This window comes from Ovis canadensis, chromosome 20 (assembly GCF_042477335.2).
Source record: "Ovis canadensis isolate MfBH-ARS-UI-01 breed Bighorn chromosome 20, ARS-UI_OviCan_v2, whole genome shotgun sequence".
Classification (NCBI taxonomy): Eukaryota; Metazoa; Chordata; class Mammalia; order Artiodactyla; family Bovidae; genus Ovis; species Ovis canadensis.
The window spans coordinates 63,577,938-63,590,649 of NC_091264.1; the positions used below are offsets into that span (position 1 = coordinate 63,577,938).

A 12,712-nucleotide genomic window follows, 5' to 3' on the forward strand; every position below is an offset into this window, starting at 1 on the left:
AGTGTTTTCAGGTCAGACTGGGTGGAAAACCCTGGAAACTGCATAGAGAGTTCTGGATTTAAGGAATCATTGTCTGACCTGCCACTGACCAGTGTGGGCAACAGGATTCGTGTTCAACCGAATGCAACTGGCAGAGAAGTCAAGACGCAGCGTGTAAGGACCTACTCTACAGAACAGGGAACTCAACTCTCTGTAATGACCTGGATAGGAAAAGGATCTAAACGTGTAGACGCATAACTGATTCGCTTTGCTGTAAGCGGAAACAAAGGCAACATTATCAATCAGCATAGAGCTGATTCCTGACCAGGGATGGAATTCACGTCTCCTGCACTGGCAAGAGGATTCTCTACCACTGCACCACCTGGGAAGCCCCAAACGCTGATAAAGATTCATTAAAAAGACACAGGGCGGTTGGTGGTGGCAGCCATCTGTGCCCACCCCACCATGTTACAGATGCAGCCACTCTTTGGGGTGGCATGAGGCATGTCTGAGTGGCTTCCAAAACGACCAATCCTTTGATGGTAAATTTAAACATATAAATTTGTAAGCTTCTCATCAGAGTTCCCTGGGAAAGGGAGCTTTAGTTTTGGTGTCTCTTTTTGTAGCAGACAATTAATGACGCTGTTTAAATCCCTGTGTCTATGGGTGGACCCTCTGGGCTAGAATCCCATGCCATGCCTCAGCAGAGAGCCCTGCTTGCTTTGACAGCGCCAGGCTAGCCTGGGGGACCGCTGGTGTGTGCAAGAGGAGAGCAGGCCCAGAGGAAGCGGGGCGTGGAGCTGCACAGGGCCGCCCCCTCCATGTGGAGCTCTCTTCGCTTCTGCTCCACGCACCTCTCGGCGCCCCCAGATGGCACGCCACAATAGTGCCCCTTCACACACAGGCACCTCCAAGTCGAGGAGTTAACAGTTTGGAGAAAGCCGTTAGAAGCAACAGCCAGCGTTGCAGAGCTGGCAACGGTCTAGGGCTCTTTTTTGCCTTTCCCCGTTTTAACTGTTAAAATCCATCTCCGACATCGCACACGCGGATGAAATCAACAGTCTCTTATCAGATCCCAAATCTGTCAGCCAGAGTCTACCAGCTGCCTGGAGCCAGAAGCCTGTTCACACGTGTGACTTGAGCTGAGCAGGGGCTGGGACGACAGCAAAGTCAGCTCCGCTCCGGCACCCGCCTTCCCCAACACTTGCTCACTTTGAGCCCGGGAGGCAGGCCGCGGGCCTCTGTCTCTTTCCCGGGCTTCCAGGCCCCCGTGGGACCAGTGACCAAACGCATTCCTCTTCTCCTGCCCTGTCGTGCAAACCCCGGTGTCCTCAATGGGTGGGCCTGGGGCACCAGTGCCCAACCGGGGAGAGGGGATTTGTCCCGCCTGGCCCTGGCCCAGCGATTTCAGGGCTGGGGGCTCTGCTCCCAGGCGGGGTTGGCAGCTCCCAGAGGACCGGGCCACTGCACTTCCGTCCAAGACGTCTGCTTCCACGACATCTGCTGGAAAGAAACAAAAGATTTCACAGAATATGCTTCCCGAGGACAGGTTCGCAGTTAATCCACCTACAGATTCCCCAGCCTGGCACAAGACCAATATTAATAAGAACCATTCACTGGGCAACTGCTGGGTGCCAGGCACTTGACATCATCTTGTGAGTGTTAACATATTTTTTTCTTAAGCTCATGAAATTAAGGAAACTTCCTGAGACAGTGAAAATGGCAAAGCCCCTGTATGTTTCCTTGGACTCTTACGACAATGATGGGTGAATGGATATGTTGAATGAATGGATGGATGGATGAAAGGGTGAGTGAAGTCTTTCTTCCTGTCTGTTAGCCAGTTGCTGCATCTGCCTGTCTGAAGATGAGGGGCGAGCGTGGCACAAGGGAGGCGCCCACGGCTGTGTGATGAAGGTGGGGCCACCAGCCCCATCCAGGTGAGGAGGCCGAACCCTCAAGGGCACAGGAGCAGAAGCCCCTTCCTCCCTGCAGCCCTCACACCTGAACCCCAGCCCCCAGCTGCTGAGACTGAGCCGCCCCGGGCTCTGCAGCCGCACCCAGGAGAGCCAGCCGGCGGGCAGGACGGGGTGGCCCCGTCAGCTGGGCAGGGCGAGGCCCCACACCGCGGCCTTTGCGCTCGTCTGGTCTGCAGATGCTGGGACGAGGCCCACCCACAGGGTGTGCGCGTGTGTAGTCACTCCAGCCGTGCCTGACTCTGCGACCCCGAGGACTGCAGCCCGCCAGGCTCCTCTGTCCACGGGACTCTCCCGGCAGGAAGGCTGCAGCGGGATGCCGTGCCCTCCTCCAGGGAATCTTCTCGACCCAGGGATCAGACCTGCATCTCTTACGTGTCCTGCATTGGCAGGCGGGTTCTCTACTGGGAAGCCCACTCACATCGGGGGGGAGGAGATCTGCTTTACTCAGTCTACCAGTTCAAGAGCAAATCTCATCTAGAAATACCCTCCAGACACACCTAGAATAAGTGTGACCAACTATCTGGGCACCCATGCCTCAGTCAGGTTGATTCCACAGAGACAATTAGCCACCCACCATTCACAAGTCCTACAGGCTCCCAAGACTTTAAGTGTCTGCAGCTGGCCTCCACGCCTCCCCTCTGCGGGCCGCCCCTTCTCCCGCCAGTCACCCAAGCCAGGACGAGGCATCACACCTCTCACCCTCAATCCACACAGCTCAGCCTCCGAGCCCCGTGGAGGCCACCCCTAGAGATGCCCCCAAGGCCTCTGCCCATTCTCCTCCCCACGGCGCCTGCCTGGCCCTGGGCCCCGTCAGGCGCCTGAGTTTCGCCCGCTGCCTCGTTGTCTTTTCCACCCTCCAGACTTCCCCACTTTACGTCCTTCCACGATGTCGTGCCCTGGCCTGGACTCTATGGTGGTGGTTTCTTTGTTGTTCAGTCGCTAAGATGTGTCCAACTTTTTGCGACCCCATAGACTACAGCATGTCAGGCTTCCCTGTCCTCCCCTATCTCCTGGAGTTTGCTGACGTTCATGTCCATTGAGTCAGTGATGCCATCTAACCGTCTTATCCTTTGCCGCCCCCTCCTCCTTTTGCCTTCAATCTTTCCCAGCATCACGGTCTTTTCCAATGAGTTGGCTCTTCACATCTGGTGACCCAAGTATTGAAGCTTCAGCTTCAGCATCAGTCCTTCCAATGAATATTCAGGTTTGATTTCCTTGTTTACATATAAACTTACGTATTTATATATATACATTGAAAGTTTTTCCCCTAAAATCTAGAGTATATACATATATGTCCAGCGCCACGAATCCTCAAATAACATTTTCCTTTCTCCCAAGATTTTTACTCATTCTTCTTCATAGATCAAAATTTAATCTAGGTAGTAGTCCCCATTATTGCTTCTTTGTTCACGTTTCAATTTCATCGCTAATTCAACACTTATTTGAAGGTGTTGTGAAATATTTAAGATGTACGCATTGTATGTAGAATAAATTCAATGCACTGCTCTTCATCTACCATCTGAATGAAGAAACAAAACATTGCCCATACATTCGAAATTTTCACAGCATCAGCGCCCCATGAACAGGTAAACTGTGAAATCAGGCCTTACAATCACTGCTCTTTGCTTCACACAGTCACTACATATGCATTCATCCCTACGCGATGTAGTACCATTTCTATGTTTTATTTTCAATATAAATGAATCTCAGTATATGTCATCTTCTGCAACTTGCTTCCCTTATTCAACGCTGCATTTTTGAAATCCAAGAATGTTAACACATAACACACTGGCTCTTTCACTTTTCACGGCTGCACAGTACTCTGCACATGAATAGACCACCGTCTGTGAATCTGTTGTTCTGCTGATGAACATTTAAAGAAATGCTGCTGTGAACCTTCTAGGACCTTCCATCTCTCATTGTGGCCCACCATCTTAACAGATTTTCTAATGTTAAACCAGCTTTGGATTTCTGGGAGAAACCCAACTTGCTCAGAATGTCTTTATTTTTATGAAGTACTGGATTTGGTAGGAAACAGTGATAGGAGGCCCTCAGCTGGTCGTAGGTGGCAGGCGAAAAAAAGTGAAGTGCTAGTTGCTTAGTCGTGCCGACTGTGTGACCCCACGGACTGTAGCCCGCCAGGTTCCTCTGTCCACGGGATTTCCCAGGCAAGAATACTGGAGCGGGTTGCCATTCCCTTCTCCAGGGGACCTTCCTGGGTGGCAGGTGGCCAGTCCCAGAGTCAGGACCATCTCTGAAGGGCCCTGGGTAACTTCGGGTGGGCAGCGTGATCAACTCTTCCTGACTGTTCGAGGCCCCACATCTCCTGCTGAGCTCCCGCCTCCCCCAGTGTGGAGCCAAGTAAGATGGCAGCTGCCAGATGGAAGCCCTGCCCAGCTGGGTCGTTGCCAGGCGGTGGGCCTGCCTCTCTTCCTGTCCCACCTGAGACTTGGCCATCTGCTCCAAGAGCCCAAATCCACCCAGGGTCCACGCTCAACCCTAGGGCAGCGGGAGAAAATGCCACCAACACACCAGGTGGTGGAAGTTAATACTGGACAGTCAACTTGAGATGGAGACACAGGTCACATCTTACTGAGAGAGGAGAGCACACTTCGGTGAGAAGCCCAGCTTCTTTGTGACACTGCAAGGCTTTTGTTTTTTGACCTTGCCCTGCAGCGTATAGGATCTTTGTTTCCCTACCAGCGATCAACGCAGGCCCCCTGCCCTGGAAGTGTAGAGTCTCAACCACGGGACTGTACAGGAAGTGCCCGATTCTTTCTGGTGGCACCCCCTTGGCACGTGGGACCTTAGTTCGCTGGCAGGGCATCAAACCCACGTCCCCTGTTGGAAGGGCAAAATCTTAGCCACTGGACCACCAGGGAAGGCTGGAGGATGATAGGACCTTTAAGGGGGGTACTTTGGCATATATATATATATATATTTTTTAAGGGAGGTAATTGGCATATATATGTTTTCAAGGGAGGTAATTTGACAGAGGTCTATTTAAAGATGAGGGGGAAGAGGAGAGAGAGCTGAGTGGGGCGGGGGTCTTCCGGACCTGCCTCTTCAGAGCCGCTGCTCTCTTCAAGCAAGTCAGCAGCGCGATGCTCAATGCCCTCGCGGAAGCATGAGGCGGGGTCTGCCTCCGCCATCACAGGAGCTCCTGGAGGCTTTGTTGTCTGTGGGAAACCCCGAACACCCGGGGAGAGGGGTTCCGAGCACCTTGAAGAGACAGAAACAGGCTTGAAAGAGGGGCTTGCCCACTTCTGCCGTAGCCACCCATGCCCGCCTCTCTGAGAGGGCAGATCCCGGAGAGGAAAGGGCCCCCGGGGGCGCCTGACCTTGCAGGGCCCTCCGCCCCTGCCGGCTATCCGCCGCAGCCTGGGTGTGTGCTCGCCCGCGGACCAAATGGACGACCGACCGCGCATCCGCACTCTGTGAACCCGGGCCGGGAGGGGAGGGGCTCTGGGGATGAGCTCAGTCACACAGTCCGCCTGCCCTTGTGCAAGTTTAGGGCGGGAAAACGCACTGGGGAAATCGGGACACGGTAAGGTCATCCGGTCTACGGGCCGTGAGACACGCCCGCCACACCTCGTGAAGCGGCGAATTCTGCCCTGCAGGCCTTGTCTGCGCACAGCTGCAGCGCAGGCTGGGACGGGCGTGCGGCTGCGAACAGCAGGGGCACACCGGGAGGAGGCAGCAGCCACCGGAGCGCCTGACTCCCACGCGGGTACCTGGTGACGAGCAGAACCCACCAGGCTGGCTTTTAAGGCTGGGAGAAGTCGGCGGCGAGAAGGGTGCTGGAAGCTTCGAGCTTCCTGCCAGCGGCGGGGCCACGCTCCCAGGCCCCGAGCATCGCCAGGGTAACCTGTCTGGCTGCAGCAGGTCATCGCGGGATCGGAAGAGTGAGTTTGAGCCTCCTTGTTCCTAATTTCTCCCCGGCATAATCACCATCGCGTTATGCCTGCCTGTGTACACTTCCCATCGGGACAGGGACATTCGACAAGCCACAGGCTGCGTGTCATTAGACGCGGCAGAGCACGCCGGTGGTTCTGCTTTATTAAAGGAAAATGGAAATAAATTCACCACGGAGAAAAGATCAAACCGTGAAGTCTCACAGAAACAGGAATGAACCAGAAGGGGCTCTGCTGTGTTTGGTGCCGATTCCTCAGCTCGCCGTTAAACTGTCTTTAGAGCTGTTTTCTTTATTTCTCCCCCCTTTTAAACGAATTCTCTCCAACCATCCCGCACAGATTCAGAACCATTAACCTGGAAAAGAAGAGGGGAAAGCGAAGGTCCCCTTGCTAACGGGAGACTTCGAGTGGCTGCAGCTCCCTGCCGGGAGGACCTGATTCCCACGTTCCGTTACTGCTTGTGTGCCACGGTCAGCATCCTCACCGGCAGACAGCGAGAAAGACAGCGCCAACAGCCCCGGGATTCCGGGGGCCATCTCCGCTGGACACAGCCCCTTGCTTCTCCCTCAGGATTTCTGAATCTGCTCTTGGTGGTCGGTTGCAAATCTGGGTTCCCCCTGTTTTATCCTCGTCTCTGTCTGGGTCATCAGAAATGATTTTGGGTATAAAACTGAGCCCTTTGACTCAGAAATTCCCACCTGGGAATCGAGCTGAATGAACTAATCCCCAAGATACGGAAAGCTGTGGACCTGAAGATGTTCACAGCAGCGTGTTTTATACTGGTGACAGGTGGACAGCGACTTCCCTGTGAAATAGCCGATGATTATGCGATTCGTGCTTGCGATGGGATGGTGAGATTCCCTGCGTGTCTCACTTCCTGCTGAAATGGCACCGTGGTTCCCAATAGGGGTCCCAGGGTGCCTCAGTGAGGGGCAGTCTGGGAGCTGCTGTGAACACATCACAGCGCAGAGTGAAAATCCCCACATTCCCCCAGCGAGGCTGAGAGGGCTATCAAAAATGTTAAGTTCCTTTGCTTTGGGAAGAAATTAAATCAAGCCAGGGTGGTAATAAGGGTTATCTCCTGCAGATCAGAGGCTCTGGTTGGCAGTTTTGTGTATCTTTGATTAATTTTAAAAATGAGAAAATGAATAAGTTATTGCTTGGTAAATGCACTTGTTTGCTAGATGAGAATCTCTTAAAACATGGGGTCCTGGGGGAGAAAAATTACAAATGAGTTTCTTGGTAAAAATAAATTCATGAAAGTGTCAGCCTGCTTGGCACACAGCGGCCTCAGTCCCTTCATCCCTCCTGTAAAGGGGCGACTCATCGTGTGGGCCTGGGATTCTGAGGGTTCTCAGATAGGAACCCTCACTGAGGCACCCCAGGGACCCCCCGGGACCCCTATTGGGACCCATGACCTGGGATTCTGACCCATGCTGGTGGCAGGTGAGAGATCCGTGTCTTCCAGGGGAGGCCATGCAGTCCAATCTCTGCCAGCATCTTAGCATCATCAGTGGCAGCAGGTCCTGCAAGCGACAAGGCCCAGGACAGCTGTGTCCCTCCAGACCCCTGCTGTCCTTCCAGCTCACAGATGGACGCTGCCATTGGCCGTCTTCATCAGCTGGGCTGGCCAGGCCCTGGAAACGTCATCTCTCTAGCCTCCTGTCCATGCAGCCTTCTCCTCCCCACAGCCGGCTCCTGCAGGGACTGCAGCTGCCTCCTCCTGGCAGGCCCCCCCAACCCCCCAACCCCGGCCAGCTTCTCAGGTCACGGGTATGTTCTTCTGCTCTTTGCCTACAGAGCTGTGGCCACATCACTCCTTGGCACTGAAGGCAGCCATGGCTCCTGCCCTTTCAGGTCCATCCCTCACCAGCCTTCTGGAAACCTGGGCCCAGGCATGTGCAGCCCACCCGGTGGGAGCCTCTGGGGCTTCCGTAACTGCTTTCCTGACATTTGGCTTGGAAAACTGACAAACGGCTTTGCGTTCTGATATCTGGTGACACGCAGTGCTCCTGACAGCAAATGCGGTAAGTCCCAGGGAACCAGGATGCTGGGTTCCTATGTGACTTTGAACCAGTCCGTCCACCTGTCTGGAAAGCACAGTTGCCATCTACTGAATTACAGACACACAAAAATGAGTTATCTAAAGGGCTTCCCTGGGAGCTCAGGTGGGAAAGAGTCTGCCTCCAATATGGGAGACCTGGGTACGATCCCTGGGTTGGGAAGATCCTCTGGAGGAGGGCATGGCAACCCACTCTGGTATTCTTGCCTGGAAAATTCCATGAGCAGAGGAGCCTGGACGGCTATAGTCCATGGGGCCACAAAGAACCAGACACGAATGAACCCACACTCAAAGGACTAAAACACGCTAGAGAAGCAGGCGCCCGGCAGTGATCGAAATACTCGGTGAAGAGCCAGCTCCGGAGGGACACGGAGCCCAGGCCACGGATACCAGCGCCCCTGCCCGAGGAGTGCACCAGTGCTGTGTCCACCCTGCTTGACGGATATCCAGACAGCAGGGTCTGGAGGGGCGGGCCCAATCAGGAGCCCGGGAACCTCTAGGCTGAGTGGTTTCCTGCGTACACAGGGGCGGCCCCCGCTGCCTCTCAGCCTGGGCTCCTGCTCAGTGTGGACTCCAAGCTTCAGCATAACTAGTTCTCCGGCGGAGACTAGCTGTCCTTCACCCGGCCCTTCACCACACACCTCCTAATGCTCTTGCTCAGCAAGGTTTGGCAACGTCCAGGAGGAGACACCTAGAAAGGACGCTGGGCCTGGAACCGAGAGAAGCGGGTTCTCGTCCCGGCCCTGCGAGCTCTGGTTGGCAAGTAGCTGGCTGACTTTGGGCCAGTCTGGGTGACACTACAGCTTGCCTATGAAATGCCATCTCCCACTCCCCTTATCTGTGTTTATTTATTTTTTGGTAGCATCTTTTTTCCCTACAGTAGAGGCTAGAAATGAGAGACACTCCCCTTCCCAAGTCTTGAAGCTGGACTGTGGACCCAATCCTGGCCAATGAGGCTTGAAGGGAAGGCAGTTTTCTCTGTGAGAAAAAGAAAGTGGTGAAGGGAGAGAGATCCTCGGCCCCTCCATTTCTTCTGCTGGGGCGCGTGTGGAGCCATGCGGGTCGGTGCCCCTGCAGCCACACTGTGACCGTGAGGGGGAGGCCTCGCCCACCTGCTGCAGCTGGCAGGGAAGGAAGAGCCTGGGGTCTCGGTCAAGCACTGGGCCAGTGAACCCGCCCTGCTCCTCCAGACTCGCTGTTCCGTGAGGTAACTGTCTAAGCCAGGCTGCACTGGTATTCCCCCATGTAGTACAGACGTCATCTTACTGCCCTGGGCCTCAGCAGTTCACCCCTAAAATGGGGCCACTGGACAAATGATCTCTAAGTTCCCCTGGAGTCTAGACCTTCTAGGGTACCGCCCTGTGCCACAATTTCCCAGACCCCTCGGTCACTTGAGTTGGGAGGGTGGCCCTCTCTGAACCCACAGCCGGCTCTCCTCCCACTGTCTGCCTACCCGGCCGCATGCGAACAGCTTCCCATACACAGGGTCACGTCATCCTTACAACACCGAGTGCGGGTTTGCCCCGAGAGATTAAGGGGTTACGGAGCCCGTGTTTGAGCTTGCCTGAGGACAAAGCCCACGTTTTCAACCATTTTGCTAAACCGCCTGGCTTCTTGAAAACATGCTTGAAGCGACCCCATTCGACAGTATTTTTCAGGCCCCGAGGCCCACACGCGGCCTCAGTCCAGGAGTTAACAGGCTCTCCTGGCCTGGGCTGAGCTGAAGTGAGCATCACCGGGAGCCTGCTGGAGGGGCTGGCACAGAGGCGGCGAGGCTGCTCATCTGAGCACCCGGCCCACCCTGCACCCTCAGAGCAATGCCCCAGAGCAATGCCCCAGAGCAATGCCTCAGAGCCTCCAGCCCCGACGCGCCCTGCAGGGGGGCAGCCTGCTTCCCGTCCGCCCGGTGCTGCTGGTGGGGCCGGAGGGGCTTTGGGAGCCAGGAGAAGGCCGGGCCGCCCGCCCAGTCTGGCCCGAGGAGGAGCCGCCACACAGTGACAGGGGCGCTGACTGCAGTCCTCGCCAGGGAGGGGCCCTTTGCCAGGCGGTGTGCCTTCATCCAAGGGGTCAGCCTGTGAACAGGCTCGACGTGTTTCCCTCCGGCGAGCCTGTGGCTTCATTCTCATCGTCTGGGTCTGAGTTAATCCAGGCCAGAGCAGCCTCTTCCAGACGGCTGGGCAGGAGGCAGGGAGGGAGTGGAGGATGGCGGGAGGGGAGGAGGGAGGGGGAGGACGGGGAATGGGGGGAGCTGGGCGCAGACGTGGCTGGCTGGTGGTACCCGGGCGGCTCAGACACGTGGTCCAGAAGGGCTGAGGGCTGGGTTCCTGTGGCAGGCTGTGGTCCTCACAGCATCCGCTGGAAGCGGGCTGACGACAGGCAGGGAGGGAGCCTCATGGGGTCTGAGTCTCAGCAGGGCCACGTGTTATCCTCCCCCCGTGGGAGAGAGATGTGCAGGCACCTTGTTGCTCCAGCCCCCACCCCACCTCTCCCCACCCACACTTCCTGGAGAGCTGCGGCCCATCTCAAGCGTGACCTTGTCCCCTAAGTCCCAGAGCCCCTCCCACGCCCGCCTCTCTGCCCGCTCCCCCAGCTCCGGCTCCGAGCTGCCATCTCCTCGGTGGAGCTGCAGTTGCTCACCGGGTCGTGAGATGCAGCCTGCGTTGGTCGTCTCTTTCTCTTACTGTGGCGTAATGTATCTGTGGCGCAAGGCACAGGTCTTAAAGCGTCCAGTCGGAGGAGTCTTGACAAACGCACCGTGTGCGTAACCTGTGTGCCGATCGAGACGGAGACGATTCCTGTCACTCAAACCCCCGCAGGCCGCCCCGGTGAGTCCCTCCCCAGGTGCAGGCCACCTCCAGTCTGCTTTCTGCGGCCACGGACGAACCCTGTCTGCTCAAAGCTTCACAGATGCATTTCCCTGGTGACCAACGACGTTGAGCCTTTCCGTCGTATTGGTTATTTACAAATGTCTTCATGAAGTGCTTGTTCTTTTTATTTTTAGTTTTTTAATTATCAAATTGTAGGAAATCTTTGTGCATTTTTCAAGACTTTTTAAAGAAATTATTCCTGCTGCTAAGTTGCTTCAGTCGTGTCCGACTCTGTGTGACCCCATAGACGGCAGCCCAGCAGGCTCCCCCGTCCCTGGGATTCTCCAGGCAAGAACACTGGAGTGGGTTGCCATTTCCTTCTCCAATGCATGAAAGTGAAAAGTGAAAGGGAAGTCACTCAGTTGTGTCCGATTCCTAGCGACCCCATGGACTGCAGCCTACCAGGCTCCTCCACCCATGGGATTTTCCAGGCAAGAGTGCTGGAGTGGGTTGCCATTTCCTTCTCCAATGCATGAAAGTGAAAAGTGAAAGGGAAGTCGCTCAGTCATGTCTGACTCTTAGCGACCCCACGGACTGCAGCCTACCAGGCTCCTCCATCCATGGGATTTTCTAGGCAAGAGTACTGGAGTGGGGTGCTAATTATTCCTAAATTGTAGTAAATCTTTGTGTATTCTGGATATAAATTTCTTTGTTGAATATATGTGTCACAAATTTCTCTCCCAATCTGTGGGTTTCCTATTCATTTTTTAAAAACTCTTCATTTTATATTTGAGTAGAGCTGATTCACAACGCTGTGATAGTTTCAGGTGAACAGTGAAAAGACTTGGCCATACACATACAGGCAGCCATTCTCCCGCAAACTCCCCTCCCATCCAGGCTGCCATGTAACTTGGAGCAGAGTTCCCTGCGCTGTCTAGCAGGTCCTCGATGGTGACCCATTTTAAACACTGCAGTCTGTACACGCCCATCCCCAACTCCCTAACTATCCGTTCCTCTAGCTCTTTCCTCCTGGTAACTGTACGTTCGTTCTCCAAGCCTGTGAGCCTCCTTCTGTTTTGTAGATAAGTTCATTTGTATCATTTCTGTTTATATTCCACATATAAGGGACATCATACGCTATTTCTCCTTCTCTGTCTAACTTACTTCACTCACTATGACACTCTCTAGGTCCATCCATTCCTACTCATTTTCTTAATGATGTATTTCAAACAGTAAATGTTTTAAATCTTGAAAAAGCCCAGTGTATCAGTTTTTTCTTTGCTAGCTCCCTCTGTGACCTCGCTAGGAAGTCACTGCCTACCCGAGGTCCCAAGAATAATCCCTTATGTTTTCTTCTTTAAGGTTGATGATAAGTTTTTCACTGTTATATTTAGGCCCATGTTCCATCTTCAGTTGATTTTTCTGTGAAGTGTAGAATTGGGGTTAAGATGATTTTCTTTTTAAATAACATCTTTAAAATTTAAAAAAAAATTCTTTTTTTGGCTGCAGCATGCAGGATTTCAGTTCCCTGACCAGGAATCGAACCTGCCCCCCCTGCAGTGGAAGTGTGGATTCTTAATCACCGGAGCTCCAGGGAAGTCCCCCTTTTTCTTTTTTCTCTTTTTTAACATGGAGAACCAGTTGCTCTGGCAACACCTGTTGAAAAGACTTTCCTTTTTCCATTGACTTGCTTTTCATCCTAGTTGTTTCTTATTAAGCAAAGATGACTTCAAACGAGCCACTCAGTAGACTGGAAGCTGTTAAAAGCAGATTTCAAAATGTGCCCTGTAACAGTGCCAGGCTCACACGCCTGCCCGTGAAAGCCCTTCCTGTCTGGGAGAGAAGGGCGATGACCCAGCTGGGCTCCGGCCCTGGGTGCCCGTCCTGCACACGGACGCCAGCAGCCGGGGTGCAGCTGGGACCCGGCTGGACGTGCGGCTTTAGAGCGGAACTCGCTGATTACACTGATGGATC

At 54.3% G+C, this 12,712-nt stretch overlaps 1 long non-coding RNA gene across 1 annotated transcript; it reads right to left on the bottom strand.

Annotated features, from left to right (window-relative positions):
• Positions 1–514: 514 nt before the first annotated feature.
• LOC138425044 (uncharacterized) lies at positions 515–11,265 on the bottom strand. The gene is made up of 3 exons (XR_011251070.1): positions 10,569–11,265; positions 5,014–5,177; positions 515–1,479 (listed from the first exon to the last, which is right to left on the bottom strand). It is a non-coding gene; the product is annotated as an uncharacterized lncRNA (long non-coding RNA).
• Between the last annotated feature and the right edge of the window lie 1,447 nt (positions 11,266–12,712).